This window comes from Tachypleus tridentatus, chromosome 6, assembly GCF_004210375.1.
Source record: "Tachypleus tridentatus isolate NWPU-2018 chromosome 6, ASM421037v1, whole genome shotgun sequence".
NCBI lineage: Eukaryota > Metazoa > Arthropoda > Merostomata > Xiphosura > Limulidae > Tachypleus > Tachypleus tridentatus.
Window position 1 is genome coordinate 113,372,765 of NC_134830.1, and position 19,991 is coordinate 113,392,755.

General features: G+C 35.4%; 1 protein-coding gene and 1 long non-coding RNA gene across 3 annotated transcripts in view; one reads left to right on the top strand and one right to left on the bottom strand.

Annotated features, from left to right (window-relative positions):
• LOC143253338 (NALCN channel auxiliary factor 2-like) overlaps positions 1-19,991 on the bottom strand; it is a 74,637-nt gene that overhangs the window by 38,788 nt on the left and 15,858 nt on the right. The window lies entirely within an intron of this gene.
• LOC143253340 (uncharacterized) lies at positions 1,189-5,320 on the top strand. The gene is made up of 2 exons (XR_013029515.1): positions 1,189-1,657; positions 5,091-5,320. It is a non-coding gene; the product is annotated as an uncharacterized LOC143253340 (long non-coding RNA).

Here is a 19,991-nt window from a genome sequence, read left to right on the forward strand (position 1 = left end):
CTGACTGACGATGACTTGACATGTACACATGTGTACAAGAATGTGCCCAGTCTCACACTATTTCATATTTATACAGTAAATTATTAACTGAAGAAATATTATATGCTGGGACTGGGTAGGTTTCATTCTTAAATATTTATTGTGATTCAGTACATTTTTTTACCCCTTTAAACATTTGTGTTCACGCACGTACGCAGGTAGGTGGAGGGAAAGTTCGGCTAAGCCACCTATTGTAAAAAGAATATTATTATATAGTTAGAGCGCAGCTGCAGTTGTTTAAACTACAGTTTGTACAAAAGTACTTTCACATTTAATCTCATAGCACCTATATTTTAATTTTGTTCTGGGTAAGGTATGCCTCTAGAACCCCGGTGCAATAGCTTCTTTAGCAAGCTGATTGTGAGGGCTTGTGATCTCACTAATAGATTCCCCCTATCTTAAACATGGTGCGTGGGTGACTGGTGTTAATACTTAGTATAATTCCAATCGACTGGATCATAAAGTACTCTCTTCAACAGTATAACTACGTCAATTTTGTAATTACGTTTTGAATAGTGAAAAGTCATAATTGCCTAATTTAGAGAAATTATAAACATGCCCAAATACACAAACATTCTGTATCATTGTAACTTCCATAACACTTTTTAGGGGTTAAGAGATAAGGGTGACAAAAACCCGTAAGTGTTCCTATCGCACTTTTATATGAAACACTAAGAAATTAAATCATATAATCAATCCTGTATACCACGCTGTAATTTTCCATAGAAATTTTGTTTAATTGTCATTAATAATAACAACAAGTCATTTTTGTATAAAGACAGCTTTGGATCATCTAGAGGATTATTTCTTCCCAGAGTAACCACCAACTCCTGTTTCGGCAATACTGATACTATAAGCACATTGTCGAATCGGAAATCCGGCAGTGCTATAAGGTTACAACGAAAAATCAAATATTACCTATTTAACTATAATGTCTAGAAATTTGATGTTATGATATTATGAGGTAAAGTTATTTATACCAAGGGCGTAGCTCGGCAAGTGTAAGTACGCCCGTATATAAAATTGAAAATTCGAGACACGAATAATCTTTTACATATAAAATCTTAATCTACTTGTTTCCTCAAAAGAAAATAAGGGAAAAGCCCTCCAGCAATAAAATTGTAATTTTTTACAATACTTTATATCGCATGTATGGTTAAAGTATTATATATTCAAAAGAAAGGTCATAAAAATGTGCCATTTCAGATTTACATTTCAAAACTCCCACTCCATCCTCCCTTGCTCGTGGCTTCTCTCCAGTTGCTTGTTTTCTCACAATGAATAATTGATCATGTAGTAGCACTTAGTTCTATATTCAAGTAATTACGTATGATGAGTGAGACCATTCACCTTCTCACGATACCACAGGTTATATATAACAAACAATATTTATTCCTTCGCGCGTAGAATACTTTAGCTGAGGGAGGTCAATCTGTTGACAGCGTCCACTGCACACAGTTCTCTCAACCGAAAAACGAAAGGGACTGTCACTGGTATAACCAGTATATAATCTCTATAGACGAAGTCGCAGGCTGTGTTCAGCGAAATATTATGGTTCAAACCTTACACCATTCTATTTGAAGCCTAGAAGCTAACCACTAGACCATGACCAGCCCAAGTATGATAGAGCTTGCGTAGTATTACTTTTAGAACAAGTGTAGATAAAGGTCTAATATTACATAAATCTATACAGAGCTCATTGAATATAAAGGTATTGATGTCGGTCGAGTATTATTAGCCTATGAAATATTTTGATTTAGTTAGTTTTTAGAAATGGATAGCGAATTGGAAATAACTAATAAACTGCTAATTCGCTTAAACAGCAGTTTCATTGTGGTTGAATACTGAACTTGAGCATAAGATTAACGTATAAGTATATAGAGTGTTGTGTCATGATCATCTAACTTGTAAAAAGTCAAGAAAACATGTAACCAAGTAAACTCCTTTTATTAGTAAATGTAAATGAGTGTATCTGATAAATATAGTATCTGTATAATATACAGCATATAATTAAATAATCACTTCTTTTCTGTTGATCTTTATGGATTCCGAAAATTTTGTGTGTGTTGTATGGTGACGTATTGACAAGTTTTAAAGGTCAACAAAAGAATAACAATATTAAATTTATGATTTTCTTGTTTCAAAGTACGTAACGTGGCCTAGAGGTTTAAAAATATTTTGTAAATATTTAGCCATTAGCTGCGGGCAGTAAAAGAATAATAAATACTTAGTTCCTGACGTTTCAGTGTCTCACCTTCACCAGGGAATACACCAGTTGGTAGAGCTTAGTAGTTATAATCTTAGTGCGAAATGCCCGTTAATTTTCGTATAATCTGTTCACTTATTTAGGATGTTCTTTCAAAGCTACACAATGGTTAGTCGAGTTTAGCCTTCCATAATTTCGAAGCGATGCAACTAATTAACAGTATTCATGGGCTACTCTTGTTTAACTGAATAGTGTACTTAAACGTTAATCTTCTAGGCTTAGAGTTTTTTGCAGTAATGGGACGTAAACTACAATCCTCCCACCCCGAGTACCTTATCCATCATGTGTTTATATTAAGTATGTTTCAGGACATTCTTTATAAAATCTTAACTACCTATTTTTTGATCAGTTCTTTTTATTACTGAAAATTTTCATTCCCAGATTAAACACTCCGCAATTCAAAATTTCGAAACTCCTACATCGAACTTATTGAGAAAATTGAGTTAAAATCTCGTGATTTACCTTATTTCAAGAATGTTTTTATATCTGAAGTTTTAAAATTTATGTTTTGATAGTTTCGAAAGCTCTAGAAACTCAAGAAATTATTGGTTTTATTTCCTTTACACCCACAAGAATATTAAAAATGATAAAATAACAGGCTCAGAGACAGGTGGAAAACTAATTTGGTAAATATTTTATTCAGAATTAAATTTAAACTGTTGTGCACACTATCTGTTCTGGTTTCATGTTTTTCTTCTGCTTATTTTCTATTTGATCAGACAACAGCACCATTGTTTCTTTTCATAAAGCAGGCGTGTGAATTTCTACCTAAGACGTGTTAACTCTCAAATTATTAAAAATTTAAAATATTAGTGGTAAATTATGTAATATCGCTGTGTTTGAATTTCTTGAAGGAGTTCGATTTACTAATGTTATATTTCACGCCGTACTTTTCAACCATTTTATTCCTGTTTTTAAAAAAGAATTTAACATGATGTTAATGTGATTTCTTGATTATCGAGTGTAAAATATTCCAATAGCCTAAGAAGTGAGACGGGTGGTGGCTCGGTCCTTCCCATTTCCCAATCTATTTTAGTAAAAATGCATCAAAGATAGAAAAATTACTTGCAGGAGAATTCATAAAATGTAATCTAGAATCCAACAACTTACAGGGTCCTAAGGAGATCTCTGAACTCCGGACATAATAAGTGTACTTGTGGTCTACACCCCCTCACTTCGCCTGCTCAAATAAACCTTGGTCTTCGCGCCCCACATACTTTAAATTTGCCTCCTAAACCTCTGAATTCACTGCATAGTGAAGAGTAGAATTAACAATGAGGAGAAAGTTCCTCTTTTATTATTATTTCATCGCAGCTAATATAGTTCTATAACTATATAATTGTAATGAGTTGGCGGTGGGTGCTGTTGACTAGCTATCTTCTCTTTCATCTATCAGCTCAAAATTAGCAACAGCTATAGCCCGTTGTGTATACTATGAGCGAAAATTATGAAAGAAAGAAATCAAGCAAGTGCTTAATAGCTCGTTTCTACCGGTTACATTCTGTTGATTTAACAGAAAGGTACGTGTAGTACGTCATTTCCTAATTCCTCTCCTCCCACTCATTCTTAGCAGTTGCCAGCTGTTTCTTGCAGCTTGTTCATGTGACATTCGTTGGATGTGTTGTTATAACTGAGCTCCAACGCCATAGTGTTCTGTTAGTTACGGTGAAGTCGTACCAGCTGGACCTGAAATAGCGCGATGGAAACTTTTAGCTCTTGTTTACAGGTCTTAAAGTGAAAGTACGTGTACTAGCCATCGAAGGAGGCAACTTTATTTAACTTGAGAACTAACCAGAAGTTACATGATGTAGCTTATATAGACGACGATGTTTCTAACATCTCTCAAGCATAGATCATTTTGGATTACATATAATATAATACTGATTGAACAACAGGGTTATTGATGCATCACTTTAGAAGATGGTAGAAGTCAGTCATTTCTAAATACGAAAAAGGGCTCTCTCAGGCACACCTGTTTCCCAAGCACACTTTTATTGCAAAATATTACCCCAGTATTTCTTTTCGTCACCATGACACTAAAAATCAAGATTAAGTCTCTGTAGTGAATACTTTAGCTTTACGCTAGTAAGAAACTTTTCACCAATAAAACTATATGTAATTGTCATTAACTTTTAATATATTGAAACTTTGTAAGTTCACACTGGTGTTGTTAGTTCAATAATAGTATTCTATTATTTTTATATTTATTACAAGACTACTGAAAATCTGCCTCTGTCCACAAGGACATTGGAGTATTTAGATAAGGGTTATAGAGGACCCAACCTCAGGGTACATGAACTTCATGGAGACACACTGATAATTTTATTCTATGTAAAATTACTTCGGATGTAGGGTCCACACAACTTTAAATCCACCATTGCCCAAGGTAGTCAGTCATTGTCGCCCTACAACCAACCATCCACTTTGCCTGTAACTCTTATAACGCTTCCACAGCTTAAAATGTGAAGAATATTTTGTGAGATTGCACGGACTAGAACCCGGCTCGACAGCTTCAAAATTCAAAGCTCTACTACAGTCTATGTTTTTAGTTACTTCCTAGCCAATTCTTAGAAAATCAGAGCTTTGGAAAGAGGAGTAAACTTTTTCACACGTCACGAATGATTAAATTCTAAGCAGGTTTCTTGGTAGCTCAATATCTATTTTGTATTATAATTGTTTAAAAATATTTCTTAGCTTTTGGCATTTGAGTAATTATAATAATACTCTTCAATATATCTGTAAATATAAACTTATTCTGAATGTTCAACAATTTTACATTTTACAGGTTACTACTACTGGTTCCTAAACCTAAATGTTTGTAACATCTCCCCAACAGCTACGGAAGGATTTTACAGAAATGAATCACTTTTACCATCTGTTTGCTCTTCAATTATTCATGAAAACAGTCTTAATTATGCTTTACCAGAAACACGATCTTTGATTGGGTGTGGGCTACTGACAGTAACTCTGCATTGTGAACTGTATATGTGTTATAAACTTGACAGTTAAATCTTACTATTCGTATTGCCTGAATATTTCTGCTGTGTTTTATATTTTTTGATTCTAAATTTTAAATTACTTTTCCTATATAAGCCCGACATGACCAGACAGCCACATCGACTCATAATCTCAGAGTCGCAGGTTCGAGTCCCTGTCCCAACAAATATTTTTGCCCTTTCAGCCGTGATAGCGTTTTAATGTGACGATCAATTCCATTATTCGTTGGTAAAAGAGTATCTCAAGAATTGGCGGTGGGTGGTAATAATTAGTTGCCTTCTAACTATTTAATTTGGGCTGGCTGGTGCAGGTTGCCCTTGTGTAACTTTGAGCGAAATTCGAAAAACAAACCTTCCTTATATAATTTATTAGTTCAAAATTTAGGAAAGGTGTGAACAGTTAGGTTTTTTGTAGTTTCGCGAGAAATTCGTATACAAAAAATTTTTATTATATTAATAAAAACTTTTTAACAAAATTGCGGTGAAAAGTAAAATATTTTCATTCCATTTTCTAAGGCATGTTGTCAATGTAATAAGTAGAATGCACTTAAATTTTTAACACTGTCGAACATTCATGTTATTAGTTCAAAGACGGTATTGGTTAAAATGCTCTATATGCAGTATTGTTTGTTTGTTTTGGAATTTCGCACAAAGCTACTCGAGGGCTATCTTTGCTAGCCGTCCCTAATTTAGCAGTGTAAGACTAAAGGAATGGCAGCTAGTCATCACCACCCACCGCCAACTCTTGGGCTACTCTTTTACCAACAAATAGTGGGATTGACCGTAACATTATAACGCCCCCACGGCTGGGAGATCGAGCATGTTTGGCGCGACGCGGATGCGAACCCGCGACCCTCAGATTACGAGTCGCACGCCTTAACGCGCTTGGCCATGCCGGGCCCAATATGCAGTATATAGCTCTTACGTAAACGAGGCCCGGCATGGCCAGGTGGTTAAGGCGCTCGAATCGTAATCTGAGGGTCGTGGATTCGAATCCTTATCGCACCAAACATGCTCACTCTTTCAGCAGTGGGGGCGTTATAATGTAAGGGCCAATCCACCTGTTCGTTGGTAAAAGGGTAGCCCAAAAGTTGGCGATGGGTAGTGATGACTAACTGCCTTCCCTCTAGTCTTACACTGCTAAATTAGCAGATAGCCCTCTGTAGCTTTGCGCTAAATTCAGAAACAAACAAATAATCTTTTATGTAATCTTTATAGGGCTGGTCCCTGGTTTTGTTAAATTTGTGTTTGCAATTATTTTATGTTTTATCTTTTTTAATTGTATAATGGTCAGATGGGTACTTTTGCTGTCAACGATAGTTTCGGCAATAAACTAGCATTTTATGTACCATCTTTACCATTCTCATACCAGTCATCTCCTTTTACATTAATGCAACGGTAAGTCTGCCGGCTAAAAATCAGGTTTCGATATCCATGGTGGAAAGTACGCAGGTAGCTCATTGTGTGACTTTGTGTTTAACAACCAAACCAAACTAAACTCATACTTACCTTTATAATTAACACTGGCACGTGTCGTAGTAATGTTTCTCATATATTATTATACTCTATAACTTTATACAATTGGAGACGTTTGATAAGTTATCTTTGGCTACTAAGCGTCGCTAGTGGGAGCGATGGAGAAAAATGTATAAAAACAAATACTACGCGAATGTTGTACCTTTATAGCGTGAAAAACTGCAAACAATCGTGATTCCATTTTTTAAGCAAAAGCTGTATGAAATACTCTAAAAGTAGCAGTGGTAATAAGAGAAACAGTCAAAAACCAAAACTCTACAGATTATATTCTTTACATGACAAAAACAGATTCCAGATCGTGCCAACGACCTTGCTGTTAATACAGCTGTGAATACTGTTTCGATAACAATAAGATACACTGTTTGATCTCAGTGAACGTTTAACAGCTGGAAAACCACAACTGGGAAGGACCAACCCATAAAGAAAAAAAAAAAAAAAAGACGAAACGATGGATTCTCCAAACAACGGAATGAACAAAACTAGTGAATGTGCGCTCTCTATAGATGAATCCAGGATGAAATTGGTTGGTTATAGTCAACGAAATTTTATTGGTCAGTAGAGAGGAGGGCGATATCCTACGCCATCTATAGTGAACTATGGAAGAGAATCAGTACGAGTTTGAAAGCTACATCTCAGGAACACTACTCATTGTGTGAACATTTAACTTTCAACAAGACAATGATTCCACGTACACATCAAACGTAGTGAAACCATATATTGGCAGTAAAGACGACAACTGAGAGAGGAGAGGGTAGAGACATTCGCTAAGAAGTTCAAAAGACAATAAGATAGCTCGTCTGAATCTTAGGGTGTAATATAATGGAATGTGAATATCCCACATTACACTCATAAAAACTGTGGAAAAGAAGGTTTATGACTTGATTAAACAAAATAGTCCGTTAACAGAATACCAGTTCATGTGTACAACGATTTTTGTTTCTTTTCTTTATTTCTTGAGGTAATATTGTAATAACCATTAAAATATCACCACATATTTGTCATCACTCTTTGTGATTCCTGCATGTGTATCGCTTGCATGTTTTCGTACTTATTTCTGTTACTGTTTGTATTTGTTTTGTGATAACTGTTGATTTTTTAACATTCTATTTAAATTGTCCATTGCAGGCACCAAATCAGAAGCGTGTAATATTATATCTGTCGTTACATTACACAGGTTAATATCCAAGCAAAAGAAATATGAAAAACAAATCTGCACTTTACGTGATTTTTTTCTCAAAAATTAGACCTTTTGGTTTCTAATGTTACATCAGCTTCTGACGTTTAAGCCATAACTATATTTATCTACTTTTATCATTCTTAACTTTTTATCATATAATTTATTTCTTTACATGTGATATTTTCAGACGGCTCTGATTTCTCCCACAGTTGCCTGCACGGACTATTTAAACAACAAGATTCGACTGATACCATCTAAAGAAGCAAGCCATATTTACTCTACCTATAACTGAGTCTTAAGCAAGAGAAAGATACTGAATGTAGATTGTAAACAATCACATTATTTATTTTACAAAAACTTGGGCATATGCTTATAGTGGGCTGTAGAGAGAGAGAGATCTTTATTTATGTTCCTTCATCACTGTATTTCTAGCTCTGTTATGCTGGAGTCCAATGGCTGTTAACACAGTGTATCAGCAAAATCTGGAATTTCGCTGTGTATTTACATATGCTTGTGGTGCTCTCAACACACACCATGCTTCTATTGAAATGATTAACAAATAAAAATATCCCCAGTGGTATGTGAGTCTGCGAACGTAAGAAATCGGGACACCATTGTGTTTAACTTCAAACAAACAAACAAAATTTAACAAAACAAAGACGCTTCATATGCTTATGATTACAGAACAAAATAAAATTTTATATCATATACATCCCTCTCCTTAGACGCACGTGCTAACCATGTGACTAAGGGCCACTCGTGTGTAAGCAAAGGATGAAAAATTACTTCCAGGCAATCCAAGCAATATCAGCCTCTTGTTTCCACTCACAGCATAGTTTGTAATCTCTTCTTAAGGTAAAATACGTGAGGACGCTGAAGACCTATAGAATATATATGTAACCAAGACAGAGAAACGTAATAGTTCCTTTGATTGATGTCCTATAGTAAACGTTGGCGTGAAAAACTGAAAATCTGGAAAACTGTCTTGCAGCTGAGGGTTTGTTTTGAAGTTAAGTAAAAGCAGCACCAAAAGCTATCTGAGATATGCCTACCACGGGTACCTAAACACGGATTCTAGCCTTGTAAGTCCGCAGACATACCGTTGTGCCACTGGGGGGGAAAGAAAACATACGATATACCCACATTTCACACATAGACAGGGTAATTATAAAATAGTTTTGCTGTTTAATGTGCCATATCTCACAAAGAGTATGGCATTTGTCACACCTCATGAATAGTATGGCATGTGTCAAACCTCACAGATAGTATGACATGTGTCAAATCTCACAAATAGTATGGCATAGAAAGGTGAAATTGCACAGAATTATTAAGGGTATCATATCGATGCAAATGTCATATTTGTTACATATTGTCACTAAGGGTGCCACTATAACCTAATGTGTGATTAATAACAGCAGTTGTTCATAATGTGTTCCTCCAATATTCATAATGCATTGTATTCATGTAACAACAGATATTACGGCAAAAATATGTAATTATATCCTTGTGGGATTCTTCCAATGGTACATTCATAACTTCACGTATATATATATATATATATATTAGGGTGCGTCAGCGGATAAAGGATAAAAATTAAAATGTCCCAATTTTTTTGCTCAGTTGTGCCACTGCATGAGAAAAGAACATAGACAAAGTTTCATTTCAATCGCGAAGTATTTAGGGGTCGCGCATCCCTCGCAAAGTTCACTATTTTCCTTAAATTTACCATACATTACATTGTTAATGGTAATTAAATTATTTAAAGAAATTATTTAATATTTATTGATTATACAATTAGCAAAAACATAAAAAACTTGAAAGAAAAATTTATTTCATTGAAGTTTTATCTTGCCTCCCCCATTCGCATTATGTTCGCCGATGTTCTTCTGCCACCTGAATCATATACTGAAATTGATCTTCGTTCTTGGTGCGGCCCTTTGAATTAAAGCTACTCCTCTTTCAGCTGCGTCATTTGTCACAAAAAAGTTTCTTTACTCTGTCCTTTCCTTGTTTGTACTCTTCGGAGGCGCTCCACTCTTTCGGTGGTAATGATAAAAATGTGCTACTAATATCCAGATGGTAGAAAATATTCTTCGTTGCCGAGGTAAAAAAATCTGGAAGTTTTCTGGAAACAGCATTGCTTGCAGCATCAACTGTTAAACGTGGAGTTGGCCTAGGAGATCCTCTCACGGTATTCATATTTGAGACCATCTTGAGTTTGTCGCTATTCGTTACACCGTCATCAAAGAGCGCAAGCCCAACTGCAACCTCAGATAAATACCATAAATGCCGATTCATTGCCTTTGTACCAACTTCCTTAATCATATGATTTTCATGCAATGCAAGTTCCTTGAGTAGTGTAAGGTCCCTTCGAGCTGCCACGGAAGCATCCTTAGCTGTAAACCATGAGAGCAAGTAATGTTTAGTTATAAAGACACATAAATCGCCAAGTTTGCTGTAGAAATGTGCGTCAAATGAAACACGAGATGAAGCAGGCCGTGGTTGCAGTCTACCAAACTCCTCTTGGAACATCCAAATTTTTAGAGAATATATTGCTCGAGCCATCCATCGTGCACGATGTACAGCACCAGAAGTACGGAAAGAAACTGAAGAACGTCCGTGTGGAAGAGATCCAAGAAAAATTACAGCTAATTCCAAGAGCTCTTTATAATCGTCCCGTGGTTGATGAGATTGAAGGAGATTCTGACAAAATTGAATAACATCATCCTTCCAAGGCTGTATTCGGAGTGGCATTGCTTCTACTGCTGTTATTTACTTAGTTTTATTAATTTTAGGCCAACAATCTCTAAAGTTTAAAAACAAAGTAATATCTGGACTTTTTTGATGTCTCTATCATAGATTAGAGAATACAGCGCTCAGAAGAATCTCCAAAATGTGATGTGAAGACAAGGTGCAAGAGCTCACGTTCAAGTAACATTTCAATCCTCAGACAGACGCCAGATTTGGATCCTGTATTGGTCGCCGTGGTGTCAAAGCAAAGCGATTTAATTCTGTCTTTTACATTCCATTCTACTAAAACTGATCCGATCTCAGAAGCTACTGAATTTGCATCCCCACTATCAATCTTGGGCACTGAAAGAATCTTCTCTACACCTTCACCTAAAACTAAAATTGCCAAACGTTCGATCTTCTCTCTGCCAACCAAGTCAGGCATCAGCTTACCATCCCAATGTAATGTCAAAGGAACGTTTGGAGAAAAACTTTCCTTCAATTCAGCTGCTAGAAGAGTACGGTTAGTAATTCGTTTCCTCCTTATGGAACTTGGGCTAATGGCAATATCCTCAATATTATGTCCAATATGAGCTGCAAAAGGAAGCAAAATTTGCGCGGCTTTTCGGTCACTGATCTGGGTTCTGTCTAAAGCCGAAGCTAGCCTTTCACTAATGCCAACTTTTCGTTTGGTTCCGGAAGCACGTTGTTATTTTGTGCGCATTGCGCAACCCCTAAATATTAATGTATTGGATAGATTTTTACGCTGGCATATTTTTTTCATTGAATGGAATCAAATTATAAGCGAGCGACTGAGTGTCACAACTTTTTGTTTTTTGACGCACCCTATATATATATATATATATATATTCGTTAGCGGGATTATTTTACATTGTTAGCTTAGTATTTAGATTTATCACTAATATAATACTCCCAAACTGGCCGAACCTCGTGAGCTATTATTGGGATTACTGCCGAATACATCGATAACAACGAAGATGTCACAATAATGAACCAATACATTTATATCATTGTGGGTAAAAACAGTACATTAAACTAGCTTTGTAAGTTGCTGGATTAAATTTTAATTCTCATCTGTATAGGTAGAATATATTGGTCAGAAATTAATGGTAATTACATTATAACACATTTTAAAATTAACTTAAAACAGAATACACATACACGTTACAAGAGCGAACACATTGTTTGTTTAATCAAATAACAAAAATTATTATGCTCGGCTATTATATTTTAAGATACCTGATCCATAAGTGAGTCACTGTTGACATACCTTCATTATAGAGTTTTAAAGTTTAGGTTACTAATATTCTTTTGCAATGTTTTGAATTTACTGACTTAGCACGTTTCGAAGTGATGAGAAACAAGCTGTTAAATCACTAACTTGTAAAGTATAAAAGTAAAACAAAAACTTATGATATCGTTTATTCTTCATTTGGGTTCAGTTTTATTTCTGAAAGTTTTCGGTATTGCAAACGTTCGACAGCTAAATGGACAATATACCAACAATATTTATATTAATATTATGAATCTTTCTGTCGTTTTTGATGTTCCAGCACCAGACGACAAATATCTTTAAACATTCAGAATTAGTTCGTTTCATAAGGAAGTAACACAAAATTTTTGTGCAGTAGTAATAAATACTGATGTAAGAAGTTTCATTTTAATTTTGAGATTGAAATCCAACAAAATTATAGTGTGTACATTGTCGAAAAAGAATAACTTTATCTTTACTGGATGAACCACTTGTTACACTTATTCAGAGCGATGTATGGCGAAGTGTTTAAGGTCCTCGACTCATAATATGAGGGTTGCGGGTTCGCATCCCCGTTACACCAAAACATGGGGTTATTATAAAGATACAGTCAATCTCACTATTCGTTGATAATAGAGTAGACCTAGAGTTGACGGTTGGTGATGATGACTATGTGCCTTTTATCTAGTCTTACACTTTTAAATTAGGGACGGCTAGGGAAGGTAGACGTCCCGTAGCTTTGCGCGAAATTTAAAAATAAACAAACAATACTAATATCATAATACCACAATTCAAAATTTCTCTCAGGAACTCCTCATTTGAAACATCTTGTAAATATTTATTTGTAAAAATAGGAAGAACTTTTGCACTTGAGCACTTCCCATCAAAGAATCATATTTAAGATTTTCTGAGGTTTACACATACAACTACTTATTAAAAGTTCGTACAAAAGAACAAGAAAATAACTGATGCATTTTTCATACGTAAAACTATTCACTGTTATTTGCATGTATGGCAGCATACCACATGTAATAAAGGACTGACTGTCACTCATATAACGTACTGAAAGCGAGCATCTTGACGTATCATGTGTTTTCGAACTCAAGTCCCTTGATCCGAAATCTAGAATACAACAGAGCCAACCAGCGCCTTTAGTACAGGTAATTGTTATATTATTTATAAACCATGAACTGAATATGTTGACCATTTTCGATGGAAAATGTTTGAACATTCTAAACACGTATCATGCCAGTTAGTAGATACCTTCACTATATCCTTTATTCTATACCGTTTTGCACCATAATACAAAATTAGTTCCTTATTGTATACCTTTTTACACTATAATACGAGTTGGATTCTTTATTCTATACATGTTACACTACAGTACAAGTTGGGTTCTTTATTCCATACTATTTTATATCATAATACAAGTCTGATTCTTTATCCTACACCCTTTAACACCATAATACGAGACTGATTCTTTATTTTCTACCAATTCACACCATAATACACGTTTCGACGTTATTTTTTGTTTTTTTTTTTACGAAGTTTCCAAAATACGTTTTCAACTTGTGCACTCGCGACTTTCTCGAGAACATATACTAACTTTAATCTTAAGATTTTCAAAGAAGACTCGACAAGGTCTGACTATAGTATATTAGTATTAGGTCGATTCACCACAGTTTGTCGCTTCAAGTGGATGAAAGAAACTGTCACTTCGGGGTATGTTGACATTCGACCAAAACAACAGCAATTCTCTTTTTATCTCGTTTTTAGTGACCAAGTAAGTTTTACTTTATTCTTATTTCCGACATCATTATTTCGCTATGGCATCAGTGTTCAAAAATGATTAATGCCTGTAGAAGAAGACGAAAAAAGAAACTGAATAGTTTCGCAAGGTTTTTTTTATCTTGATCTGTACACAGCTCAAACGCTAAGAATGTATTCCAGAGTGTACATCCACATTATCTTGAGTGACTTATTTTTTCATTTTCTTTCTTCCTTTTTCGCAATTACACTTGGTAAGTTTCCAAAATTCGTAAATTTAAGCATGTGTCAAACCATGAAGCTTTATGCTTTCATGTTTAATTCAACTGTATGTTGTTTTTTTTTCCGAATACAATGATAAAATATGATTATTTGTTTGTTTTTGTCGTTTATCAATTTTACCGATGAATTACCGATTGGAATTTTGTTTAAATTTATCAAACCTCCGGTTATTCAAATAATTTCAAACAAAATAAATAACTAAACGAATTGTTACATCCCTACTCATTGGGCCTTACTATTAAACGTTTTTGTTCTCTTTCTAAGATGCCAGTTATGATGTTAGATACAACTGGTAGGTGTTTGTAATCGGTATAGATGAATGATTAGAAAGAATTTAGGAAGCTATGACAACTGCCGTAAAAAAAAAATCCTCTATTATTTGTTATAAATTTCGTGCAAACCAACACGAGGGCGCAACCCTTCCCTAATTTAGTTGTGAAAGACCAGAGGAAAGGGAGCTAGTCATCACTACCCATCGCCCACTCTTGGGACACTATTTTATCAGCGAATAGTAGAATTGACCGTAACATTATATAATTCCTGCTGCAGAAAGGGCAAGCATGTTTAATGGGAGGGTGATTCGAACCCGTGACCCGCCGTTTATGAGTCACATGCCCTAACCACCTACCTGGTCATGACTCCTCTGTAAACTTTGAACACCGATGATGAATTTTTGTCTGTAGGGGGTGATAGTAATGACTCTAATTTTTCCTGCACAGACCCAGGAATAAATCGTAACACAAAATACTTTTATTTGAATTTCCTATGGTTGAAAGGTCTATTGTTATAGGCGCTATTGTAATGATGAACGTAAAGCCACTTACGTCGTTGATAAATCATAAGCTATTTTCTCGTTTTTCTTCGTTTGTTTTTTTTATTTCAAGAAAGATACACGAGGACTTTCTGCGCTAGCCATCCCTAATTTTGTAGTGTAATACTAGAGGGAAGGCAACTAGTCATCACCATCAACTATTGGGCTACTTTTTTACCAACGGATAGTGGGATTGACTGCACATTATAACGCTTCCAATACCGAAAGGGTGCACCAAAAAAGTAAGGAAACAAGGTAGAAAAGAGCAGAGAAACATTACAACACTCTGTCTTTCTTGAGATTGCATATGCTTTTTCTAGCTTGTTCCAACTAAATAAAAGATGTATATAGCTAAATGTCTGTGTTGTAAAACCTTTCAGAAACCAAATACAGATGCTCAAATTACGTGACCATAACAAAATGTGGTGTTTCATGTCATAAGTGAAATAGGAAGATTCAATAGTCATACTTTTCTTATGGAAGATATTATAGCTATCAGATTGTTAAAAGGTGGATCAAAAGAATAGTATAAAAATCGCTGAACTTGAAATATTTAAGTTTGTTGATTTAGAATGGATTAGCAACTGACAAGCATCAATTCAGATCTCTAATTAGATCAATGTTCAAAATAAAACTCAAAGTAGGAATGGGCTGAACAAGACCACAGCTAATTAGAGGTTGCAATGCCAAAAAAACCACTAAGCATTGCAATATCAACCCACCTATTCTTACCTTGGTTCCTTACTGTTTCGTGGTCCCATTTCCACTTTCCAATGTTTTATTTAGAAGGTGTTAACAATTCTCTCATAGCTTTTTGTTAAGCAGTGAGTCTCGAGAATGACTGGGCTCAAGGCCTATTCTTCTTGTGGTTAGTTTTTTGCACAGTTGTCTCTCGACATTTAATGGATTTGCTGATATCTTTGATGTAGCTTTTCTTCCATCTGGCCAGGGTGGCTGGTTTTTCTTTGACTGAAGTAATGGCTAAGGCTTGTTTCGCATACTAAGCATATTGTTTCCAACCTCAAATCTAGTCTTGAAGAAATGCTCTCTTCCCTGAGATGAAGACTTTTCAAGGTTATCAACATAAAAGTTTCTTCTTTTCTCACGCTTTGTTTCCTTGAAAAATATATTTTAAAAATTGCGCTGTTTGAGGTACAACTTAAGATGTCAATAGGTTACACGTGGTTTGAAAACAATGCTTGAGCAAAGCCATGTCACACTCCGGCAATGGTAGCATTTGTCCTTACGTTTTAAGTACTGACTGCTATGATAAAATTATTTAACATACATCATCAGATGTAGAGAACTGAAAACTTTGTTTTCAAAGGTTAGATCATAGTTTGAATCTATACTTAGAGAATCTACGTATTCACGTTTTTGTTGACAGGGCTGCAAGTTAATCGCGTAGCGTGTGTACATAAGCAACCATGCACCTGGACATGATATGAGGGTGAGTTGTTGCTTGGCAAGTCACAGAACATGCTCGTAATCACAGAATAATGCTAATAGTTTAAGGTGGGCTTGTTAGTTATGTTGCAAAATGGCTATTGTTATTGTTTGTTATTACCAAGGTTATAAGTAAAACCAAGAAAAACGCTTTTAGCCAATCATATGCATTTAGATTTTCATAATGGGAAGATAGTAGAAAATTATACCTTTCCAACAACGTTAGTCAGTCAGTCAGTCAGACTGTCAATTTTTTTGGTTTCACTTTATCGAGTTTTTCAGGCTCTTTGGAAACTTGTTACTCAGAAGGTGGTTTGTTCACAGTACAACAATGTGTGTATACAGTGCTAAAAAAGTTTTGTTTACATGCTGTTTGCAGTATGCTTGAAATTTTAATTTGTGTAATACATATTGCATACCTGGTCTATTTCTATGACAAGTACTACCTTTCCTGGGTCTAATTTTTATTCTCACGTATTGCTTACCTAACAATATTAGTGTATTTAATAATGCATTGGATGATTTTTCTTTAACTAAAAATACTTTACAATTCCAATTATCCTGTGCATTTTCAACATCATGTGTTTATAGATCCTTGAGCAAAATCTGAAAAGTGTTTAGGATCTGCAAAAAAATACAAACATCCTTGACGGTTTTTGCATTATATTCGTCTTACTGTTCTCTTGAGAGACCTAACGAGCTTGTTTTACCTATATATGATTTAAAATAAACTTTCTAAAGATGGTCTTTCGTTCCAAGAAATTACTCCCTCTTTTTCATCAACGTTTTAATACTTTTTACAAATAAGGAAAACAAATTTGGTTGGTATTTTCTTACTTCTTAAAACTTTAAAAAAATGCATGTAAACTGCTGGCCAAAATCTTAAGGTCAATGAACATAAAGAAAAATTATGCATTTTGCGTTGTTAGACTCGACCACTTATTTGAGTAGAGCTTGAAAAATGAAAATAAGAAAAGGGAAAATAAAAATAAAAATCTTTTCATCATTTAATAGGGAAAATGTGAACACTATGATATTAGCCTAAATACTAACTGGTCAAAAGTTTAAAACCATACCAAAAAGAAGTCCTAAACAGGGTACGAAATGCCCAACAAGAGGTTTCAGTAGTGAGTTGCACGGCCGTTATTGCAAATAACTTCAAACATTCGCTTTGGCATGGTCGATATAAGCGTTTGCATAAGGCTGGTTGGAATGTTATTCCGAGTGGTGAAGATGGCTTCACGAAGATCATGCACTGTTTGGAATTGACGTCCATTTCTATAGACTCCCCTTGCCATCCACCCCCAAACATTTCAATGGGGTTCAGTTTGGGAGAACACGCTGGATGGTGCAAAAGAATCACGTTATTCGCCATCAAGTCCTTTTTCCTGCTGGCATTGTGGATTGCAGCGTTGTCCTGCTGAAAGATTCACTCATTTCCACACAAGCGAGGGCCTTCAGTCAATAAGAATGCTCTCTCCAACATGCCAACGTAGCCACCTGCTGTTTGACGCCCCTATATAACCTGAAGCTCCATTGTTCCATGGAAGGAGAAAGCACCCCAGATCATGATGGAACCTCCTCTACTGTGTCGTGTAGAAACTGTCTCCAGTGGGACATCTTTATCGTGTCAGTAACGTTGGAAGCCATCTGAACCACCCAAGTTAATTTTTTTTCTCATCAGGGAACAAAACCTTCGTCCACTTTTCTGCATCCCACGTTTGGTGCTTCTAAGCAAAGTTTAACGGAGCTGTTTCGTGGTGTAGAAGGAGTCATGGCATTTGTAGACGTTTATGGGTTTTAAAGCGTTTCTCTCGTAGATGCTGTCTTATTGTTCTTGATCTGCATTCTGCATCCGTAAGGACCTTAACCTGGTTCGACGATCGGCTGGTGTCTTTCCAGACAACCCGTCGAATCCTCCTGCTCAACGTCGGCGAAATTTTCTTGGGCCGACCACTTGAAATTCTTGTTCCGTATCCCTCAGGGCTTTTTAAAGAAATTTGCAACAGCAGTTTTACTACGCCCAGTCTAACCAGCGATGGCAGGTTGAGAGAGACCTTGCTTTTGCAGCTCGACAATTCTACCACGTTCAAACTCTGTCAACTTTTTAGCCTTTGCCATGTTTTTACCCAATATAACACAGGAAATGTCAGTGGGAGATGTTGACAACGCTAATGCTTGAACACAAATGACTAAATTTCATTACGTGTTTGCCGATTAACGCTTCATTTCAGTATGGTCTTAAACTTTTGACCAGCTAGTATTTAGGCTAATTCCATAGTGTTCACATTTTCCCCATTAAATGCTAAAAAAGTTTTCATTTTTATTTTCCCTTTTTTTATTTTCATCTTTCGAAGTTCTACTCAAATAAGTGGTTGAGTCTAACAACGCAAAATGCATATATTTTCTTTATGTTAATTGGCCTTAAGATTTTGGCCAGCAGTGTAATATCTTTCAGGTTCCACTATGTTTTATATTTGCATATTTCATGAATATCACCTTTCTTTTCTAAATTTCAAACATTATTTCTCTTTCTGTCTTGAAATGTAATGAATTTAGTCATTTTAAAATAATTTAATAACGATTTTTTCTTACCCTCAAACAAGCATGTGCTCACTCGTAAACTCCGAACAGTCAAATAACACGTAGCAACAATATAGAATTGTCACGTAATTAAAGCGTGAAGGCGGTATCGCGATATTTGTTTAAGCAACGTGGAGCGTGCGAGAATACACGCAACATTTGCTCAAATCTATGTTCGAAGACATTTTATGGTCAGGCTTATTAGTATTATGCCAGTCGTTTTACAAAGCGTCTCTCCTTTATGTGGATAATCATTTATGTCAAGATAGCTTTAAATTTTGAAATACATAATTTCCGTTTCCTGATAGAAACAAATAAAAGAAAATTGCGAGGGATGCTTGCTGACGTATGCATATGATAACTATGAGCATAAATATTAAATGAGCGAATAGAGGAATTACATGAGCAATATAACTTACTTTACTTGAAAGTCGATACTTGTAATAAACAAAAATAAATGAACAGTTCGTTATTCAGAGCAACATGCCAATTTTAGCAAAGCCATGCATGATTAATTGTAAGCATAATACTCAGTCTCGTTTTCAAAATAGAATAGCAATTTGTTGGCTTAGACTTTCCTAAACCGTCAGTTTAGTTCTGATTTACAATAAAACTGAGAAGCTAAGTTAAGTAGCTTTTTCTTATAAATACAAAATCTACCAAAGTGATGTATATTTACCACTTTGTTTCTTATTCTAGTGGCTCAGCAGTATGTCTGCGGACTTACAACCCTAAAAACCAGGTTTCGATACCCGTGGCGGGCAGAGCACAGATAGCCCATTGTGTAGCTTTGTGCTTAATTCAAAACAACAACAACTTATTCTTGTTAATTTAACTTAGAAAATGAAATTTCGCCTCCAACTAATACTAGAATGTGCTACTCTGGTGTAGCGTTCTTTCAGGAAGTACTTTGTGTGATGTCATATTAAAATACCGTAGCTTAAAGAGTTAAACATTAGGCTCTTAAGGAAGTCAAGACAATTATAGTTTGCCCAACTACAGTTAAACACGTTATTTGTTGTGCCACATTTAAATCTTTAAATTTTAATGGAGATAAAATGTGCATTTCATGTTTGTTTGTTTTT